General features: G+C 41.6%; 1 protein-coding gene and 1 pseudogene across 12 annotated transcripts in view; both read right to left on the bottom strand.

Annotated features, from left to right (window-relative positions):
• The window catches only part of DLG2 (discs large MAGUK scaffold protein 2), a 1,355,349-nt gene that overhangs the window by 923,055 nt on the left and 408,253 nt on the right, over positions 1–24,041 (bottom strand). The window lies entirely within an intron of this gene.
• LOC132769755 (60S ribosomal export protein NMD3-like) overlaps positions 5,556–24,041 on the bottom strand; it is a 32,310-nt pseudogene continuing 13,824 nt past the window's right edge.

A 24,041-nucleotide genomic window follows, 5' to 3' on the forward strand; every position in this document is an offset into this window, starting at 1 on the left:
TCGCAATTTGGGACTGCTTTTATGGAAAATTCACATGTGATTGTTTCACATTTCTGCACAGGATCTATTATGTCTGTAAAATATTATTTTCTGCACTAAAAATGCTATTTCCAGTGCTACAAATGTTTTTTTCTGTGTGAAAATACCATACCAATTTTGTGAGGAATAAGTCTCAAAATAAGAATAGTCTTCAAAAGCTGTGCAGTTTTGCTTTCAGGAAAAAGAAAATTGATTCCTTTATTGATTCCTTCAAGAAGAAAATTAACAACCAATTACTTCCCTTACATTTTATTAGTATTGTATTTTAGTACTTCTACTATAATAACTTTATTCTTATATCCCACCACCATCTCCAAGAAGGGACTCAGGACAGCGTACATGTGAACCAGGCCCAGTCAAACAGAATTAAAATATACCACAGTGAGATGCATTGCATTACAATAAATTAATACCAAAAAACATACAAAACTTCATAAAAATATAAACCATCAACAACCAACAACCAGTAGCCAAGCTCAATGGGTATGTTCAGAGCTGAGAGGGCGGAGCAAGGGCTTGTGCAATACAACTGCAAAGACAGGACTCATAGCAAAGTGCAAAAGCCAGATATTAAATTAGGGCTAGAAGGACCACGCCAATAGATGAACTGATTAATCAAAGGCACATTGGAACATCCAAGTTTTCAGGTCTTTACAGAAGGTGGACAGGGTGGCCGCTAATCTAATCTCCCTGGGGAGAGAGTTCCAGAGCTGGGGGGGGGGGGGGGGGGGGAGGGGCACCACTGAGAAGGCCTGCTCCTTCGTCCCCACCAGCCATGCTTGTGACAGAGGTGAGAGCGAGAGAAAGGCCTCCCCAGCAGATTTTAAAGCTTGCGCAGGTTCATTGGGGAAGATGCAATTGCAAGGATAGGCTGGACCCGAACCATTTAGGGCTTTGTAGGTGGTAACCTGCACCTTGAATTGGAACTAGAAACTTATGTTTTTTAATATATGTATTTTATGAAATATGTTTTATCTAGCTGTTTTAATAAAGTTGTACTCTGTAAGTAAAGGTGGGTAACAAATAGATTTTATTTTTGTTGCTGTTGATGGTGATGATGCTATGTGGAACTTTAGGGAAACTTGAGGGATGCAAAATGTGCAAATAATACTTGAGCAAAAGCAAACTTCTACAGCAAACTTCTTCTAGTGCATGCATTTTCTCATTAATACATTTTGTCCACACTCTGATACTGCTTAACTGCATTCATCTTAGTTTTTATATGTGAAATGTTGAAAAGTATGCTCCTTGCTCTCAGGAATGTGCATGAGTTGGAAAACATCCATTTCTTTCCCAGTAATTCAACACACACCTGTCAGCATCTCCAAGGATCTCCTCTACCGATACTTTTTGTGGGGACCTTTGGTCCCTGCAGGATTAGGAAGAGCCATCAAACTTCCCACAATGATTGTAAAAGTGAAGTATGATTCCAGGAAATCAAATCAAACTCTCCATAATTCAGAAATGGGATATTAACCACAGATACAGTCTCTTCAAACTACAAGAGAGGAGATTCCATCTGAACATGAGGAAGAACTTCCTGACTGTGAGAGCCGTTCAGCAGTGGGACTCTCTGCCCCGGAGTGTGGTGGAGGCTCCTTCTTTGGAAGCTTTTATACAGAGGCTGGATGGCCATCTGTCAGGGATGATTTGAATGCAATATTCCTGCTTCTTGGCAGGGGGTTGGACTGGATGGCCCATGAGGTCTCTTCCACCTCTGTGATTCTATGATTCTTTCTCACCCAAACTTTCTCCTTCTCCTAAGAACTGGAGAAGGTGGTCAAGATCTGAGATTTGGCAACCCTACTCATAGAACCCAGTGACTATAGAACACGGATGTAGAAACTACAGATATTTAGCATAGAAATCTCATCGGTTCCACCCAAGTTTTTCCAATAGGAAAGAACTGTGGGATCAGGAAGATAAAATATTAGGACTGGGTGTCCTCCATGCCTGCTATATAAGGTTTGTTGGATCAAAATAATCTTCCTCTTGTGATGCCTAGGAATGACTCTCTCTCTCTCTCTCTCTCTCTCTCTGGTCATTCACACAAATGCTGTTGTAATATCTGCAATTCGTCTTCTCAGTGAATTTGTGTCTCCATGGCAACTAATGGAGAAACCTCTGTGGATTTCCTAGGGTACAGCATTCACCCCATAACTAGTGAAATGGCATTATGCCCATGTCATGGCAGCAGAAATATCTTTTTGCAACACTTTGTGGCTGAGAGAGGGACCAATGTCCATTTAAAATAAACCCAAGCATTGCCATTAACTCAATCCAAACTTAACTCAGTAAAGAGAAACTACATATATGGTATCTTTTCCAACTAGGAAACAAGACAGAGTTGTGTGTAAGAGAGGTGGAGATGAGATGGATTTCACTGACAAGCCCACATAAACTATTTATTGCTTCACAGTAATTACTTCTTATGTGCCTATGCTAGGAATACATGGGATATTTGCCAATTTTATGCTCTTCAAGAAAAAAGTGTGTTTTGACAAACAGAAGCACTCATCAAGAAAACATCCAGCCATGCTGAGATGTTTTGTAATCTGTGTTTTCTTAAAAGAAGAAAAAAGAAAAGGTTTGTGCAACAAACAATCCATAACATTTAAGTAAAATTAACATTTCTGGGCAAAAACATTTGGCGGAAAAGGTTTATCATAGCCATTACGTTTTCTCAACTGTATAGCTCAGGCCAGGCTTTATGTATTTATTTTGCACCTCTCCTCATGGTTTGAGGCGGGCTACAAAATTGCTAAAACCCACAAGCAAAACACATAATCATTTAAAAACACTCAGTAAAATACACATATTAAAAATATTTCCATACAATAGATATTAAAATACACAAAAGAAAGATTAGACATAGAATTGAAGTTTAAAATTCGTCTTTAAAACTGTCTGGGTAGGCCTGCTGGAAGAGACAGGTCTTCACCTGTGATACTGAATTAGTTTCCCATTGCCATCCTCTGAATATAGCCTACATCAGTGCTTCTTCTGCTATTAAATGAGGGGAACCAGCAATATTTCCCCACTGTGCCAGAAACTGGGCCCTTGTTTGTAACCATTGCCTACAACAGTTCCTTTCTGGAACCTCTCTAGAGAAGGACAACCAAACTAGTAGAAGATCTGCAAGTCAATGAGGAGTGGCTTAAGAAGCTGGCTCTGTTTAGCCTTGAGCTGAGAACATTTAAATACTTGAAAGGACATAATATTGAAAGTGAAGTCATTTGTTTCTTTTGTTCCAGAAATTGAAACTCCAAAGCAGCTCCACATTTTGGTGCATGTGTGAACAGCTGCATTGGTTCTTGGAGAAATGTAAGAGATCATCCTCCTTCATTCCCCCTCCTTTCTCCAAGTTGTATGGGGACTTTTGCTGACATCACTGTGGTGACAAAAAAAGGTGTAAGCATCCAGTGGGGGCAAACTGGATTTGGAACAACTGGATAATCAAGACTTCACTCCCACCACTGCCACAATTCAGGCATGCAATGGTGACAACAACATGGCAGAATCTGAACCCTGGATTTTGTGGTCCATATAGATCAGGTATGAGCAAACCAGCCCTCCAGGTGTTTTGAACATCAACTTTCACAATTCCTAACAGCTGGTAGGCTGTTAGGAATTGTGAGAGTTAAAGTCCAAAGCACCTGGATGCAAAATTTGTCTGTACCTGAAATAGATGGACCCTAAGGCACAGAGCATTGGATTCAAACTAGAGGACAAGAAATTCCACCTAAAATTTGGTGGGATATTGTTGTTGTCCCACATTATCTCTCTTAAACGGGACACAAAATGACTGCCTCAGAGTGTGGTGGAGTCTCTTTCTCTGGAGGCTTTTAAACAGAGAGTATATGGCTATCTGTCAAGAGTGCTTTGATTGTGGATAGCAGGGAGTTGAACTGGATGGCCCTTGTGGCCTCTTCCAACTCTATGATTCTATGCTTTCCTAAGAAACTCACCAGAGACGGGCAATTCAAGGACTTCAGGGACTGGTAGCTAAGAGTTTATCCATGGACCACCACTTTCAGTAGCACTGGCATACAGTGCCAGATTTCCTTGGCAGTCCCCAACCAAGGCTTGTCCTGTTCAAATTGAAAGTCAGATGGGATCTGCCTGATGTTATCTACAGGATATGTATACCAGTTTTAGTACAATTAAACTGTCAATAAAAAATTTAAAAACATACTCTGTAAGAAGCAACCAATTGCCAGTATAAAGCACATTATTCCATTTCCTTATATACAATGCCCAAAGACCTATCGAAACAAAATGGTCGCTTTTGTATAAAATCCAGGATTTTTTGCAGAAAAAAAAGATAGTGTATGTAAACATGCTTCCTGCGGATAAGTCTTCAAAGAGAAGCTGTCTTGTGCAAAGCAGGACACAGAAACAATTTAACAAACTTATCTATGTGGAACTTTGAGGGCTACCCAATTTATTGTGATTTGAATTTTCAATGAGCTTTTCCCCACCAGTAATTACACATTTCTGAAGGCTCTTCAAATGTTTAGTTATTCCCAAACAGCCTGTGCTCCCCTGATTTTAATGAGAAAAGCATAAATATTCTTTTGCTTAAATATATTCAGCAAAACATAACTGCCTGATGCTATCTACAGCTCAAAAACATCCTTGTGCAGCTGCGGAATGAGGCAATATCAACCGTACCCAGTGTTTTGCATGCTAATAGCTGCTATTCCATTTGACCCTGGCAAAATATGAAGTTCCACCAGTGTCATGCATGGAGGTCCTGAAGTTTAAAGCACAACGAATCACTACTTGAGCTAAAAGAGATGGAGCCAATGGAGGGCAGACCTTTGGAAGAGCAACTTTTGAACTGTGCTTTTTTGCCATTTCACAACCTTTATTAATGTTTCCATCAGGATTTATTGAGGAACATTTTTGCAATATTGCATGATGAGTGTATAGCTGAAATCCAACTAATTTTTGTATTTTCCACTTTTTGAACCTATGCTTCAATTTGTATTTAATGTGGATTTTTAAAGGATTATAGAACTTATGTATTGCAATCATTTGAGAGTTGAGCATAGTAGTTATGTTGGGAAGGAGGCAATGAGGACATTGCCCTTTCAAATCAGCATCCCACCATCCCATTAAGACTTGCTTCAATCCCCAAACATCTTAGCATTGCATAAAGTGAGACATTAAAAATTGTTCACACATAAACATCTATTTGTTCTGATCACAATCCTCTGATCACTGTGTCTCCCTCTTATCTAAACGCTTGATTGAATTTGAACAGTTCAAAATTTGGAGAATGACAGAAAATTCCATTTAGGAAGCAAAATTCTTTTGGGGAGGAAGCAATCCCTTCATTTTGCTCTCTCCATGGTTACACTCCTGCAGAAATATGATAGGACAGTACTCTTTTTTACCCTTTCCCCAACCTTTATTAATGCTTCCATCAGGATTTATGGTTGAACACTTTTGTAATATTGCATGTTGAGTATATGATTGAAATCCAACTAATTTTTGTAGTTACCACTTTTTGCCTAAGAGAAAAAGTATTCACGTTCGTAATATCCCTTATTATTCTGTCAACATATTAGCACCCTCTCCACCAGTAGCATCTTGAGATATCTGGAGATCTTCCAACATTTCAGCAAGACTGATCCAAGGAATGTCCTCATCATCTGTGTCGCTTTCCACTGAAATACCTGAATTTTTGTAAATATTTACATTTTTTTCTAATTGTCTCATCTTCTTCCAGATCTTCTGGGAAATTCCAGAATTGTCTTTCATCATCTCAATCTCATTCTAGGAGTCCCCGTGGCACGGTGGATTAAACCTCTGTGCCGGCAGGACTGAAGACTGACAGGTCGCAGGTTCGAATCTGGGGAGAGGTGGACGAGCTCCCTTTATCAGCTCCAGCTCATCATGCAGGGACATGAGAGAAGCCTCCCACAAGGATGATAAAACATCAGAATCATCCGGGCGTCCCCTGGGCAATGTCCTTGCAGACGGCCAATTCTCTCACACCAGAAGCGACTTGCAGTTTCTCAAGTCACTCCTGACACGACAAAAAAAAATCTCATTATAACTCTTTCAGTTTCCAGTTCCTGCAACACTGGTGTTTAGTGTGGTCATGACTCTTTTTAATAAGAATCACATCAGGAATGCTATGTGAATTACTTGCAAATTCATCATTCAGATTGTAATCAACCAAGTCAAATCCAAGTACTAGATCTCCAGGATTTCGAAGGTGTCCTAAGTGAGTGCAACAGAAATACTGATGGTTTGTATTCAGCTCTGTTGTCTTCTGAACCCAAGCTTCAGCAAGCATATGTTTGGTGGATCTCATACCCATGCCAGCACCTTGTTTTCTGCCATGGACCCTGCTGATATCCATTACAATAAATTCCTCCAATTGCTTTGGATGGAACAAGCTGTAATCTTTAAATATTTGAAGTCATCATAGACTGAGCTTGTTTTCTGCTCATCTGGGGATAGGACTCATACAAGTGAATTCAAATTTCAGGAAACGTCATTACGACCCAATATTAGGAACAATTTCCTGATTGTAAAAGCTGCCTGACTTGGGAGGTGGTGGACTCTCCCCAGTTGGAGGCTATTAAACAAAGATTGGATGGACAACACCAACTTTATGTTCCAAGCAGCGTGAGAGTGTTGAACCATGAAGAAAGACGCTAATGAGCACATTCTAAAACATTTTCCAATGTCCATGCAATAGAAGGAAAATAAGACCAGCAGTTTTTAAGTGGGAGAGTCAAGAAAACATGGTCTGCTTTGATTAAACAGCTTGGCTGACAGGCGCTTATTTTTGAAACCTAAACTTTCATAGAATCATAGATTCATAGAAGTGACCACAAGAGCCATCCAGTCCAACCCACTACCTTGCAGGAACACACAATCAAAGCACTCCTGAGAAATGACCAACTGGCCTACATACTCCCGAATTGAATATTCCACTGTTGTCAGCTCTTACCATCAATATGTTCTTCCTAATATTTAGGTGGAATACTTTTTCCTGGAATTTAAATTTAATTCCTCCATGTCCTCCTTTCAAGAGCAGCACAAAACAAACTTGCTGACATCACGGATGAGCTCTCTCTCTCAGCTCCAGCTTTCCTTGTAGGGACATGAGAGAAGCTTCCCACAAGGGTGCTAAAACATCAAAACATCCTGACATCTCCTGGCAACGTCCTTGCAGATGGCCAATTCTCTCACACCAGAAGAGACTTGCAATTTCTCAAGTTGCTCCTGACATAAAAAATGACATCCTTTCAAATGTTTAAATAGGGCTATCATGATCCCTCTTAACCTTTTCGTGTCCAAGATAAACCTATCCAGCTTCCTAAACTGTTCTTCACAGCTGATACCTTCCAGACAGTTTAACATTTTGTTTGCCCTTCTCTGGACATATTCCAATTTACCAATATCCTTCTTCAATTGTGGTACCCGGAACTAGATATTCCAGGTGGTGTCTGAACAAAGCAGAATAAGTGTCGCTATGGCTTTCCTTGAGATAGATACTATACTCCTTTTGACGCTGCCAAGAACTACATTGGCTTTTTTTACATTTCTCTGCTGAAATTAATTTTGTTAATTTGAATTTCAACAGAGAGAAATGTAAGGTATTGCACCTAGGCAGAAAGAATGAACATTTGGAGTGTTGTCGAAGGCTTTCAGGGTCAGAATGACTGGGTTGTTATTAGTTTTCCGGGCTGTATGGCCATGTTCCAGAAGCATTCTCTCGTGACATTTCACCTGCATCTATGGAAGGCATCCTCAGAGGTTGTGAGGTAGGTTGGAAAATGGGTTTATATATTTGTGGAATGTGGGAGAAAGAAGTCTTGTCTGTTTGAGGTAAATGTGGATGTTTCATTTGGCCAACTTGATCAAGCTCTGGCTTCTTACTGCCTGTGGGGAATCCTTTGTTGGGAGGTGATTAGCTGGCCCTGATTGAAGAAGCCAGACCTTGAAACTGCTAAGCCATTAAATGCTAATCAAGGTAGCCATTAAATGCTAATCAAGCGGAGCTCCAGACAAGAAACAATCAGGGACAGCTAATGACCTCTCAACAAAGGATGCCCCCAGGAAGTAAGAAGCCACACCTTGAAAACTGCACAGCCATTAAATGCTAATCACGGTGGCCAATTGAAACATTCACACCTGCCAACAGATAAGAGTTTTTTCTCCCACCCTGGACATCATTCCACAGATATATAAACCTTACTTGTCTAGTCTCCAACAGACCTCACAACCTCTGAGGATGCCTGTCTTAGATGTGGGTGAAACATCAGGAGAGAATGCTTCTGGAACATGGGCATATATCCTGGAAAACTCACAACAACCCATTTGAAGTGTTGACAGCCAAAGATCTTAACGTGTAATGGCTGGTGATTTTTGTTTCTTGGTCTCTAGAGAAAAAAACAGGCATGGCTCAGAGAAATATCAAACCTATTTGGACTGTAAAAGGGTTTGCTTTTCATGTACAGTGAGAGGAGGAGGATCAGCTGTGAGAGATGATTCATTGGGGGGGGTGGGGGGGGAGGGACAAACAAAGAAGAAATCACTGGAGTAGGTTTGCTCCACACAGAGAGAAGAAAGAGAGACATGCAGACAGCAGTGTCAACCCTTGCTTTTTCAAGGCTCTGCGTCACACGAGACCAAAATAAGTAACAACAAAAATAAAGGATTGGGCAAAGAGCTGTCGTAGGAGTGTTTTTGATATTGGCTTTTTAAAGAACCTGATTAGATCAGAAGCACAGGCTGGTTAACACTCTCCCTGACGCTGGTGTGACTGAGGGTTTTTCTTGGAGGGTGCCTTCAAGTCAAAGGTTCATCTGTTGACAGATGGCATTGAGAAGGGAAAATGATCCCCCGCCCACCAATCCTCTGGACTGGAGTGCCCCCAACATTGGCTACAAAGGAATACGGAAAGGCAAAGACTAGAACAAGATTTTTTATAGCAGGCACATAGGCACAGGGTGAGAACTTGATACTTCTTCCATTAGTAGGCAACTGAGAGGAACTAAGTGACCATCTCAGTCCCCCATGAAATGATGGAGACACCCCTCCATAAAAAAACACGAACATAGCAGAAGTCATTTCCTACATTTTCTAGGTTTTTTTAAAGACTTCAAATCCTAAAATGGTCCTAGGGAAAGCTTGGTGGAAATGCCCTCTTTCCTAGGGAGTGTGATAAAATATACAAATTGGGTGTCGCTGGATGCCATACATGGCCATATGAGCTGTATACAACACAAGGGACTGCAGTTTGCACACTAGTGAATGGAACCAATTGGATCCTGCTGTGCTAGTACGGCTGTACCAGGAGCTCCAACTTTATTTGCTTTGTATTAAATGTTTGTTTGCAGTCCAAGGTTTCAGGGACTCTGCAAATAGGTGGCTTCCTTTGGTTGCAGTCATAGGGCAAGTCACCTGTCCATCATCATTAAGTTTTGGTTCCACCCCTTGCTCAGGGCAATTGGGAAGGAAAGGGAGCCATTTTTAGTTAGTCTCAGCAAGGAAAACTAATGTACAGGACATGTGCAAGCTTTCCCTGTACAAAAGCTTCAACCCTTAAGACCTTCCAGGGGGAGAACAGTCTTAAGAGCACCCAAAGATTTCCAGGGAAACAGCTCTAAAGCCTTGAGGAATTTAGGAGGGTGAACAGTTTGAAAGACCAAAGAACTTCAGCTGGAGAATACCCAAGCCTTTACTGGTAGGTCCACTCGGTGCTTCGAGACGTAGTTCGACCCGGTAGCAGAGCCCACATCAGTAAGGGTTAGATTACAGTCAGCCTGGGAGAAGTTAAAAAGGGGATTTTCTTTTAAAGTAAAGAAGAAGTTATTGAAGACAGTTGCCTGTCCTTCGTGGGCAAGTTTAGGAAGCCACCAGTTGCATAAAAGCATGGAATCATTTGTTTAACTTTCTGAAAACAAGAGAAGTTTCTGTTTGATTGTTTATTAATAAAGAACTTTGTTATACTTCACAAGCCATCTAAAGATCATTTGTGGTGGAAAACCTCTGAGAACTTCTCTTTGGGCTCCCTGGCTTCCCGCTGGGCAAAGGTTGCACGTCCTGTTCTAAAGGAAATTCTTTACAGGCCCAGCGCATGACAGAACAGGGTTCGACTGGATGGCCTGTGTGATCTCTTCTTTTTTTTTTTTTTTGCTTTGAACTGGGATATATGGCAGTGTGGACTCAGATAATCCAGTTCAAAGCAGATATTGTGGGATTTTTTTTTTTGCCTTGATATTCTGGATTATATGGCCCTCACCCAAAAGTGGATTTCTATGGTGCAGCAGGGAATCAAATCCTGGTCTCCAGAATTGTAGTTGTGTGCTCAAACCACTACACAATGTTGGCTTTCTACATATAGCCTTATACACAAGCTATACACACAATTAAGTGACATTTCAAGAACTAAATCTTCGATTTATCAATATTTCTTTGTACAATCACATGACTGAACAGCTTTCAGTTTACATCTGATAGAGGGATTTGAAACTAAATGCTGCAACTAGAAATCCTAAAAGGGTGGGGAAATGTTAATCAATAACATTAACATAAGTCTGAATACATTCTCTCTCCCTCCCCATGCTATGTAGGAAAATAAGGAATCATAGAATTTATGCCTCACCTGTACCCTTAACGGGGCAAATATTTCAAAATCATGAGCAATTCCTTGCTAGAAGTCAAAATTTCTGATTACCTGTAATTACCTTATTACAATGTAGTAATTTCAGGCCCTTGTGAAATAACCATTCATTGTATTACTTCAGTATTACGCAATACATGTGGATGTCGTCCTTAAAAAGATGTGTCTATGGCAACATATTCCTATTACTGGGAGCCTTTAACACCCACGTTCAGTGCTTAATGTTCAAATTGAGGAGAAAAGTCACTCCCTCATTGTAAAATTGGAAGAAAGACTCGGGTTGTGATGTTCTCACACAATGCAAGTTGCAATTTGGGCAGACCAAATTATGGCGTACTATAAAAACTGCAAAATGACTGCAGAGAACAAGATTGGCACAGAAAATACTCACCGGGTCATGTTCCCTTTGGTTACCCTGACCAAGAAGTTTCAGGACAGGATCACATGCGGATAAGAAGGACTCTAAAGCCCATTTTAAAGCAATGCAAGAGTATGACCACTGCGGTGTCTTGTGACAGTGGGTGCATCTACACCAGGGGTTCCCAACCTTTTTTCTAAGCCAAGGACCACTTGATCAGGGACTGTGAAGTCTTGGCTCTGCCTTCTCCTCTTCTCTGCTTTAGTTCCCCCTGTTTATAGATTTTCCCAATAGTGTAGCTACCTTCTTCTGTATTAGTTTTTGGGTGGAGCATAACACTCCTCAGAGGCCAGCCTTAGTTGGTCTATTCCATTTCCCTGTATAGAGCTCTTTACTGGACTCCTTCCTTTTCTACAGCAGAGCTACTGTGACTTAGGTTTGGGATTGTCTGGTAATCCTAGGCCCAAGGAATTCAATCAGGCATCCTTAGCACCTGCAGTTAGCAGTATTATTATACCACCAGACCAGGCCCGTAGACAGGATTTTGATTTGGGGGGGGGGGCTGAGTTTGAGTCGGGGGGGGTGAGTCTGAGTGAGAGAGGGTCTACCCTAGCAAACCTTTTGTATCATTACCCCAATACCCCCATGCATATGGGATATATTGAGCATGGTGATCAGATCATGATATGAATAAACATAACAGTTTAAATAATGTACCAGTAAGGCCTTTTCGCAGACCATCATTGGGGGGGGGGCTGAAGCCCCCCAGCCCCCAACCCCCCCCCCCCCCCCCCCCCCCGGCTACATGCCTGCACAGAAACTTATAACCATCCTAAGCTTCACAGGAAAGAAGACCAAGGCAGTTTATAAGCAACAATTTGTAATCCATCACAGGCAGAATATTCCAGAGAGATTACTGCAGCCAGCAAAATCTCCTTTTGTTATGTATTGTTTAAGTTAACTTATGATAATCCCAGTTGAGTTAACCCTTTATTCATCTTGTTTCAGTAAACTCATTTGGTTATCTTTTCACCTTGCCTAAAGTGCCTCTGTTTGCTTAATCTTAGCAGAAGGTATACAGATAGACCCCGAGTAAAGCCAGACACTATTGTTTTACCATAGGCTCGGGCGTGCCATTACAGGGACCACTTTACTAGGGACCACTTTGACCAGAGACCACTCTCCAATGTGAGTACCAAAAGGGTTATGAATCCGTTTTTGGTCAATTTTAGATCTGGTTTGGTTATTTGGGGTGCTGATTCAGAAAATGGCATTGGATAGACCACATCAGTTCTACTTTCTGATACAGAACATATGCCATCTAGTAATCACCATCTGCTTGCCCACAGAAAACCATATTTAATAATCTAGAGCTGATGTGGTAATAGTAATCTTTTGTGGATAGTCAGTCTGTCCCCTCCCAACATTCTTGTTGCCTTGGCACAATAAGAGGTTTCGCAAGACCAGTCACTCTTGTTTCTGCATGGTTTTGAGGCAACGGTGTAGTAATGGTGAGCCCACTGACCATATTTTCGTTCTTGGGGACCATTGGTGGTCCACAGATCACAGGTTGGGAACCACTGATATCCACTGCAGAATTAATGCAGTGTGGCACCACTTTAGCTATCATGGCTCAATGCAATTGAATAATGTGAACTGTGTTTCTACAGGGTGTTTAGCAGTCTCTGTCAAAGAGTGCTGGCGCCTCGACAAACTACAGCCAAACTGCATTAATTCAGAAGTGTAGATGCACCCAGTGAATTCCAATATAATGAAGCATATCACATATATTGTATCTCTGCTAAAAAGCAATGAGGTATACACAAAGGAAAATACAGAAATACTAAAAAAAGTGTTTCTGGCAAATGAAAGGTTATGCACCATTTTTACTGCATAATTTCCCCCCTGTGGAAAAAGAAAACCCCAGGTGTTCCAAAATGTTTCCTGGTGTGTTGGAAGTTGAGGACGGTGTGAATGATTATTTGTAGAGTCAATAAAGATGAACCAATCTTTTCGTCTTATGTATCCACTGCAATGTTTAGTTGTATAAGAATGTTTCTCCATTAATTAGGCAAGTATTCCTAATCCCTTTCTACCAGTTTTTAGCTTCCAACACTAAGGCATGGGCAAACTATGGCCCTCCAGGTATTTTGGACTTCAGCTTCCACAATTCCTAACAGCTTCAGGCCCTTTCCTCCCCCCCCCCCCCCCCCGCCGCTTAAGTGCCTGAGTGGGAAAAGGAAAGGGCCTGAGGCTGTTAGGAATTGTGGGAGTTGAAGTCCAAAATACCTGGAGGGCCATAGTTTGCCCATACCTGGTCTACACTGTGGAATTAATGGAGTTTGACATCACTTTAACTACCATGTCTCAATATAATCTATATAAATAAATATGTAATGTCAATTTCTGGGATTACCATAACTCAAAAACTGCTGGATGAATTGACACCACATTTGGACACAATACACCTATCAGGCCAACGGGTAGCCATCAGTCATAAAAACACTGAAAAACAAAGGGACTTAAAAGTCAAAAAAGCAAAAAGATGCTACAGCACATGTGCAAAAATGACTCCCCTAGCAAACAAAACACACAATAGCATATCCACACTCTCTTCTAGACTACAGCTCCCAGCATCCCCTATACCAGGCCCTTTAGGAGAGGAGGAGGATCCAAATGTACTGCTTCCAAGGTGCAAGCTTTCTTCTCCTTGGATTTCTTTGAGAGTATCTCAATCCCTGCAGATTTCCAATTTCGTATTCCTGGACTGCAACTCCCAGCAATCCTCCAGATAGATAGATAGATAGATAGATAGATAGATAGATAGATAGACAGACAAATAGATTAGATAGAGATAGATAGGTAGATAGATTGATCAGGAGGACTGCTGGGAGTTGCAGTCCAAGAATAGGTAGAGAAAGAAGAAAGGGGAGAAAGAGGAAGGGAAACAAAATGGGGGGGGGGGTGAAGGAAGGGAAGCGGAAGAGAAGGAAGGAAGGAATGAGAGAAGGAATCAAGGAAGGAGAGAAAGAAAAGAGGAGAGAAAGAGGGAGGGAAGGTTGGCCACAGCAACATGTGGCAGCAAGCATGTAGCTGTGGGGGGGGGGGGGGCTTGAGGGGCTTCAGCCCCCCCCCCCCCGAAATTCTCATGGTGGTGCATTATTTAAACTATTATGTTTATTCATATCATGATCTGATCACCATGCTCAATATATTCCATATGCATGGGGGTATTGAGGTAACGATACAAAAGGTTTGCTAGGGTAGACTCTCTTTCACTCAGACTCAACCCATGAACTAAACTCACCCCCCCTCCCCGAATCAAAATCCTGGCTACGGGCCTGACTAGTAAAATAATAGAAGTTGTAGTGATCAGTTACCAGCACAAAGTGGCAGAAAAGACTAAAGACCTTGTAAATTTACAACTTCTATCGTTCCTTAGCATTGCACTAGGGCAGTTAAATTGGCGTGAATCGGCATTAATACAGTGTAGATGCATCCTAAGAAACTACACATCCCAACGTCTCTGATAACTGAATTATTCCTGCTAAGAAATGCTAACTTCCTCTGAAAGGAAACCTTCTACGCAAGGATTACTTCATACCCCTAGCCCACTGTTTACAGATTCTGTTCCTGTCTTTCCTAATCTGTTGTTTGCTTGTGTCAAGCAAATAAATGTTTTAACTACCCAATGTATTTTGCTTTGCTCATAATGAGCTAATAAAATGTTTAAAATAAAAAAAACAGATGTTCTGTACATTTTTTAAACGATTGAATAAAGAAAACCAATTTTCTCTTTCCATTTTTACCTCTGAATTTCTTCCTGTGACTTATAAACACACCCCGAAAGGCAGAGCAAAAATGCTAAGGCAAACCCAGAGCAGCTTTGCAGGGGGAAAAAATCCATCTGCTGCAATGTAATTGCTACCTCTCAAAAGAGCTCTGTCTTAAAATTCATGAGCGCCCATCAGCATTTCATAAAGTAACCACATAAGGGAGCAGCTGGCATAATCTCTGTATTCTTGTGTCTGTTACGCTCCCTGGACAAGACTACATAATGTTCCTAGAATGAATCGTACTGTAATATTTTATGTCCAGCGAAGCCAAAGGTCTCCACCTTCATTCACCAAATTGTATGTCTTTGCAAGAAAGGAGGCATCCATCACGGAGGCTTATTGGATTTTAATGGACTACGTTTAGGTTTTTGTGCATGATCTTGTTGTTCACTGTAAAGCAATACGCCCCCATCAGAAGGAGATGAGATGACTGTTAGGGCAACAGTGCCAGCTAGCAAATTTGCCTCTATTCCAAAATGATAATATGTCAGTTATCACAAGATTATTTCAACATGTTGGATGCATCTATGCTGCAAAATCAATGCAGTTTATCACCACTTTAACTGCCATGTCTCAATGCTGTGAAGCTAAACTTTAAAGCTTAATTTCTTTCTCAACTTTTGCATAACGACCACTAATAATTTGTATTATGTTAAGATGCATAACAAAGAACCTATCTCCCTCTACGGACCCCCAAGGACCTTAATATTGTCTGTAGAGGCCCTGCTCTAAATACCATCGCCATCGCAATCGCATTTGGTGGGAATGAGAGGCAGGGCCTTCTTGGTGGTGGCCCCTTGTCTGTGGAACTCCCTCCCTAATGAGATCAGATCTGCTCCCTCCCTCATGGCCTTCCAGAAGAAGCTCAAATGCTGGTTATGGGATCAAGTTTTTGCAGAATAGATTTTTAATGGAATGCAGTGGCTTTAGTTGACTGCAATGTCACTAATGTAAATGTAGTCACTAATCTAATTGTAGAGCACTCTGTACTGTAGAATTAAACCTGGGATTTGTAGTTTGGCGTGGTACCAGCACTCTTTTGCAGAGAAGGCTAAAGACCTTGTAAAATTACAACTCCCATTATTCCAGGGCATTAAGTCATGGCAGTTAAGTGGTAAGTAGCTGCAGTGGCGCAATGTGCCAGCTGAACTGCTGACCGAAAGGTCGGCAGCTGAAATCCATGAGACGGAGTTAGCTCCCATCTGTCAGTTCCAACTTCCCAAGCAGGGGCATGAGAGAAGCCTCCCACAGGATGGTCACACATCCGGGCGTCCCGTCATTGCAGACGGCCAATTCTCTCATACTAGAAGCAACTTGCAGTTTCTCAAGCTATTTCTGACACAATAAAAATGTTAAAGTGGTGTAAAAATACACTAATTATTCAGTGCAGATGCACCATAAGGCCAGAAAGTATGGAGGAACTAGATTAGATCCTAAAGTATAAAGACCAAGCAGGAGATACTAAAGTCCACATCATCCAAATCATATTTCCGATTGGTAAGTGTAGATATGGAAGCTGTACAGGGAAGAAAGCTGACAGGAACAAAAGCAATGCATTTGAAATGTGGTGCTGGAAGAGAGTTCTAAGGATACCATGGATTGCTAAAAATACAAATGATTGGGTCACAGAGCAAGCCAGGACGGGATTTTCTCTAGAAACCAAGATGACAAAATTGAGGCAGTTGTATGTTGACAGTATCATGAGATGACATGATATATGTAAAATGTGACTTGTTAGAAAAGATTACAATGCTTGGCAAATCCAAAGACAGAAGGAAAAGAGGGAGAACCACATTAGAGATACTGTATTTTCTGGCACATGAGACTACTTTTTAACCCAGGAAAATATTCTCAAAAGTCAGGGATTGTCTTAAAGGACAGGTGCTGAAACTTCCAAGCCAGACTGGAAAATCTGCAGTCGCTGCATATGGTGGGGGAGCTCAAAAACGGCTGCGACCACATCCCCGCTATATGTGGTGACTGTATGAAAGCAGCAAGGGTGGCACTGTACAAGTACAGTAGAAACAAATCCACTCACCGGGATTCGTTGAAAGAAGTGACTTAACGCAGTCCCAATGACGAGGTGAGGGGTGCCTCACCGGGAAGGTGTTTGTAAAGGGCGGAGCAAGCTACAGGGTCCAGGATGCCCGGGGTATGGAAAAAAAAGATAGAGTTGTGCTGTGCCCAGAAAAACACACCTCTTAGATCCATCTGGCCCACCCTTGTATCCTATTACCATATCTCCTTCTCTGCTTCTCAGATCTCGTTCCTGAGGACTGCAGTGAAGCATGTGTGAAATCTGAGAGGCAGAGAAGGAGGTACGGTAATAGAAATTTACCATATTGAAATAAGATATGATGGGCTTTTAAATTTTTGTTTGGTGTGCATTGGAAGAGGACTAGTCTTATGCGATGAGTTGACCAGATAGCAAAAAAAACACTCCAAAAAACCCAAACTTCAGATACTTTTACACTGAATTGAACTGTGCTTTGATGCTTCGTGTGCTGTTTCTCCCCAGCAGACATGCAGGTATTTGCTCTGCCCTTTGCACATCTGAAAACTACAGCACTGTTACTTACCACCAATTAACTATACAGTAAGCTCTCCATATCCATAAATTCTGTGCCTGCATTCCTTTTCAAATTCGAAGAATTTTGTCATTTCATATAAGGGACACTGTTTTTACTATGCTATTGTATACAGCAGGGCTTGAACACGGATTTTGGTATCCATGGGGAATCTAGAACCAAACCACAGTGAATACCAAGCGTCCGCTTGTACGCAAGATCAAGTTGTATTTTGTCAGCTTAGTTTAAAAAAAAACATTAAAAATTATAAGATGCAAATCTGCCTGGCATTTGCTTTGCCCACCCCATGCCCTTAACTCTATGCACAAAATGGGAAGCAACCTCCGCACACAAAAATCTGTTCAACATGAAAGCCTTGGAAAGAGAGTACGTGTGTGACGGGGTGTGCAGGGAGGCCTGGACCTTGGCTGCAGGCATGTTCTGGGTCTGCCTGCATGGCCCACCACACATACACTCTCGGAGAGTATGGCAGGGCATGTGTGGCGGGGTGTGCAGGCAGGCCCGGAGCATGACCACAGCCGAACACCTCTTACTCTACAGTAGAAACAGCAGGTTCAAGGTAAGAAGAATGCACACTGGGAAGGGGAGCCAGTGGGTGGGAAGCCCCCCCATAATGCTCCAATTTTGGGCCCCGATACAAAGGAACCAAAAACAATCCTCGCAATTTCAGGAGCCTTACAAAAATGGCTTAGGGTCTCAATGAAAGCTGGGACATAAAATGGAACAAGGTTTCCCATGAATGCACATGTCTACTGCCAAGTTCCCTTCCAATTTGGAAATCAATTCCAAAAATTATAAATGTTTCCCATCCTGATTTTAAAAGGTTTGGCATTACCTAATCGTGGATCTTCATAAAATCATAGAGTTGGAAGAGATCTCACAGGCCATCCAGTCCAACTATATTCTGCCAAGAAGCAGGAAAATGGCATTCAAAGTACCCCCAACAGATGGCCATCCAGCCACTGCTTAAAAGCCTCCAAAGAAGGAGTCTCCATCACACTCCAGGGCAGAGAGTTCCATTGCTGAACAGCTCTCACAATCAGGAAGTTTTTCCTAATGTTCATATCTTTCAATATTAACCTAAGATTAACCTAGATAGCTATCAGTGGATAGGAAACCTTTCCCAAAATATCCCAGAAACACCATTCTAGGAAATTTGAGGGAAAACAAAATAGTAGACTCTCCCCAAAATATATTTATATTACAATTGGAACTTTTATGTTTCCTGAGAGAATTTCCATAGAAATATTTGAAGCATAATTCTCTCGTTAACAGTGACCCAATCGATCAAGCTTTTAAAAATTATGTAATACTCCATAAACTTAGGCCTGTTCAGCATTTCCTATCAGCCATCTGTTGAAGACTTCATTTACCAACCATAGGAATATAGAATATGTAATAAACTTTGAGAAAACAAGGCTTCAAAAAAAAGACCTAAACTCTGAAACAATTCCGTGTAGACTTGGAATTGTTGTCCCATTGCGATCAGTATGAATACTCTTTAGATTATGGGATATCCTCTTGACATTCACACTGACTACAATGATAACATTATTTGTAATTTTTCTACCACTCTCCTGCAGCTAGCAAAAGGGTAGAGGAAATCTTTGTTCTGACAAGGTATACGCTGAGTCACCTCTTGGTATTCTGTGTGTAACCTGAAATAGATTAACCTTGAGAGGAAACTACTAAACAGATGGCTAGATGAGAAAAGAAAATAGGGAAAGGACCAGAAGGAAGATACATTGGGATGCATAAAAAGGATGACATTTCAGGGGCTTGCAAGTCATTTGGCAAAACAGGGCTCTCGCTTGGAAATCTTTTTAAAAGAGAAAGGAAGAGGAAAAAGGATACCCATAAACTAATCAAATGAGACGAGATGCCTATTGACCCTCATAATTCATTTTAGATAATCAGTTCTAAGCACCATCATGCATTAACCAAGGCTGTGGTTCACCTGAAATTACCTTTCACATTAATGATTGACATTAATGACAGCTAATGAAATGGCCATCCATGCTTTTCTTACTTTTCTCCAGCCACCAGGAATCACCTGTCTATCTAGCAAAATTAGACTCCAAGGTCCTTTCTACACTGCCTTATAATCTAGATTATCAAAGCAGATAGTCCACATTATCTGCTTTGAACAGGATTATAAGAGTCTATACTGCCGTATAATCCAATTCATAGAATCATAAAATCATAGAATAATTGAGTTGGAAGAGAACTCGTGGGCCATCCAGTCCAACCCCATGCCAAGAAGCAGGAAAATTGAATTCAAAGCACCCCTAACAGATGGCCTTGCGAACTGCTAGGTTGGCAAAAGCTGGGCCTAACAGCAGCTCCCTGGATTCAAACTCCAATCATTTGGTCAGAAAGTTCAGCAGCTCAGCGGTTTATCCTGCTGTACCACCAGGGAGCCCATCTGCAGTTACCTTCCCGCTGAAGTGGTACCTATTAATCTACTCACATTTGCATGTTTTTGAACGGATTGGTTGACAGAAGCTGGGGTTAACAATGGGAGCTCACCCCACTCCCTGGATTCGAATATCTGGCCTTTTGGTCAGCAAATTCAGCAGATAAGCAATTTAAGCTGCTGTGCCACTAGGGGGTCCTTCTAAAAGCATACTGTTTCTAAAATGGAGTCTGAGATCTGAACAGTCCCAAAATCCGATCACATGGCAGTGACAAATAGACCATCCAAAAGTGTGTGGCTACATAGTTGAAACTCCAGTCCTCGATGAAATTAAGAAAGAAAGTATATCTCTTTCCATATTGCCAGTATTCATCTGGCTCTTTTCTTGCTCCCAATCTATTGCTTCTATACTAACCAGGGGAACAGCCTAAGCTACCATTCATATTCTGTCTATAAAATCTTCTGCCAACCTCATTTCTATCATGGGGTCTCTAAACAGTTTCCAGCATCCTTGGCGTTTCGCATTTTGTGAACCAGTCCCATATGGCAACAAAACTCAAGATGGCCATTAAGCAGATGGCTGGATGTGTGATGAAACTTAGAAGGCTCGTTTTCCTCTATTGCTTGCAAAATTCTTCTGCCAATATTTTTTTTAATAAAACATTATCAGCAGTTCCAACTCCTAAGGGATTTCTATGTCTGCAAATTAAATCCAATGTGGACAAACAAGAAGGGAGGTTGTAACTGTTCTGTCATTTTCTATTACAGTCAATGGGAAGCATGAACCTTGAGATATGGAAATCCCAATTACGGTTCAATTGGACCCAGGTCAAATTAGATAACCTTCTATGGCGGCACCAAACTCTTTTCTGAACTACAAAATCCCAGGGTTTTTTGTTTTATGTTTTTACTCATGTCCTTCCTTTCATAATATGAAGCTTCCCACCGGAGTGTTAATCATCTATCGGACAGATGGTAAGCTGTTTAACCTCAGCAGACTGAAAGCCAACACCAAGGTCAAAAAAACATCTGTTATAGAACTCCAGTATGCTGGTGGCAACATCGTCTGTGCGCATTCAGAAGAAGAACTACAAGCCATTCTAAACACCTTTGCAGAAGCATATGAGAAGCTTGGCCTATCATTGAACATCGAGAAAACCAAAGTGCTCTTCCAGGAGTCACCAGCCAATTCCTCTCCAATGCCAGAAAATCAGCTTAATGGTGTAACATTAGAAAATGTTGATCATTTCCACTACCTTGGCAGCCACCTCTCCACAAAGGTCAACATTGAAACTGAAATACAACACCGCCTGAGCTCTGCGAGTGCAGCTTTTTTCCTAATGAAGCAGAGAATGTTTGAGTACTGGGACATCCGTAGGGATACAAAGGTGCTTGTTTATAAAGCTATTGTCCTCCCAACCCTGCTATAGGCCTGCAAGACGTGGACTGCCTACAGACGTCTCATGCCTCTGGAAAATCCTGCAAATCTCTTAGAAAGTCAAGCGGACAAATGTCAGCATGCTCGAAGAAGCAAAGACCACCAGCACTGAAGCGATGCTCCTACACCATCAACTCCGCTGGACTGGCCACATTGTCCAGATGCCCGACCACTGTCTCCCAAAGCAGTTGCTCTACTCCGAACTCAAGAACGGAAAACAGAATGTTGTTGGGCAGGAAAAAAGACTTAAAAACTGTGGCATAGACACTGAGAACTGGGAAGCCCTGGCCCTTGAGTGCTCCATCTGGAGGTCAGCTGTGACCAGCAGTGCTATAGAATTTGAAGAGGCATGAATGGAGAAACGTGCCAGGAGGAAGGCACATCAAGCCAACCCCAATCAAGACCGCCTTCTTGGTTAGTACTGGGAGAAGATGCAGATCAATAATAGGGCTCCACAGTCACCTATGGACCCACCGCCAGTACACTGATCTTGGAAAACTATCCTGCTCAGACATTTATTTATTTATTTATTTATTGACAGTATCTATATTCCACTCTTCTCACCCCCCAGAGGACTCAGGGCAGATTACAAAGCACATATACATGGCAAACATTCAATGCCATTTCGACAAACAACATATATAGACAGACATAGAGGCAACTTAACATTCCAGCGTTTCCGGCTTCATGAGATATGCTTGGTTCCAGCCACAGGTGGAGCTGCCACTTCACCATACACTTGTGACACAGATTCCTTTGATAGAGTACTTCCTCATTCTTCAGCATGCTGCTGGAAGTTTTTATGGTGTTGTAAATTAGTTAAATTAGTCTCCCCGCATAAAGCGGTACCTAAATTTCCTATTTGACAGATGCAAGTGTTGACAGCAAGCCTGTCATATGTTCTGCAGTTGATGGTGCTTGGTGATGGAAGGGTTAATGTATTAGTTCTAAAGGGTTTAGTAATCTGTAAGTAAGAGTTCATGGGTGAAAGCAATTAAGGGTGGAGGTATGCAAGAGATAGGTTGCAGCTGGGTGTTTCTGGATATAATGAGCTAGCCTTGGGAATGATCTTTGGGAGAAAAGTATTGTCATATTTTGGTGGTGGATGCTGCTGGTTTTTCCCCCAGATCTGTTGGATTTTCGGTATCCTGACCTGTCTCCTGTAATCTTGGAACCCTGGAACCTTGAACCGTTGAACTGGCTTTTGACTATGGTATAGACTCTTGATCCCTGGACTTTGTTTATTGAACTCTCTGTGTTTGACCCTCTGGGCCCTCTGACTATGGTGTAGCTTTTGCTATCAGTTTTTGTTTATTCTGTGGCTGAGTGCTATCTTTATGTTTTATATTTTGTTCTATTAAAACAGCCAACTAGTAAGTCCTGTTTTAATTAAACTGTTCGATAAAGCTGGGAGTTTGGTTCATCTCTACCTAAATAAGGCAGAGCCTTGGCAACGTAACAAAGCCAGACTATTAATGGCCAGGAGCTTACTCAGACCCAGGCTGCCTTCAAACGCATGACCTCTTCGTCAGTAGTGATTTACTGCAGCTGGTTATTAAGTAGCTGGGCCACAGCTCAGTCCTGATTTGAATTTTGTTTAAGATTCTTGTGATTACTATAGATTCAACAAGAACAAATTCAAAATAATTCCAGCATGTGGCCAATCTTAATAATGGTATCTCAGTTAAGCAAGCAGCTGGATCCTTGCAGCAGAGAACATGCATCTTTATTTAGCTAAACAATATTTTGGACCTGTGTGAGAAGAGGAAAATGTCTCTTTGTCAAGTTCTGATGAGTCTGAAAGATCATTTTCTGGGTTTCCTTGATCTGGGCCTTCATTCCTATGAAGGGGGTTCATTATGGATACAGTTTTGATTTGACAAGGTCTTTGTTGCAACCCATTTCCTTTAGGAAACATCCTCAAATAGGCTCTCATTGTCCTCTCTGACTACAAAAAATGGAATTGGTGAGGCTGTTGAGGTAAGTAATGTGTATTATGCTGTTGAGCATCAATTTGTTCGAATCTGAGAATCAATTTGTTCAGGGGGACTTGATTTTTATCAAAGAATGAAGGGGAAGAAATGTCCAAGTCATAAACAGGGATTTGGGGCACCCAAGGGACACCACAAAATGGATCTAAATCATAAATGGACCCCAGTTACAAGAATCCCCCCCCCCTTCATTTTGGTCATGGAGATGCCTTGTTAATATTATCAAACGTGTCCATTGATGGCCAGCAGCTCTCTGGAGCTCTGTGGCTGACTGTTTCAGTGACACCAACAACACGGCAGGTAAGGGTAACTGTCCAGCTGGGGTGAACCGGTTCCATCCAACTGGTCAGTCTGGACTTTGCTCCTACTATTGTTGCAGCTGGGAGATGGAATATCAGAAGAGCTCCATGGAATCTGAGAACAAAAATGCTATATCTAGGTTAGGTTCTTGTGGTTTTTTTCGGCCATGTTCTAGAGGCATTTTCTCCTGACGTTTCGCCTGCATCTATGGCAAGCATCCTCAGAGGTAGTGAGGTCTGTTGGAGTTAGGAAAATGGGTTTATATATCTGTGGAATGACTAGGGTGGGGCAAAGAGCTCTTCTCTGCTGGAGCTAGGTGTGAATGTTTCAAAGAGAAGAGCTCTTTGCCCTACCCCAGTCATTCCACAGATATATAAACCCATTTTCCTAACTCCAACACTACCTCTGAGGATACTTGCCA

The sequence above is a fragment of the Anolis sagrei genome, chromosome 3 (assembly GCF_037176765.1).
Source record: "Anolis sagrei isolate rAnoSag1 chromosome 3, rAnoSag1.mat, whole genome shotgun sequence".
Lineage (NCBI taxonomy): Eukaryota > Metazoa > Chordata > Lepidosauria > Squamata > Dactyloidae > Anolis > Anolis sagrei.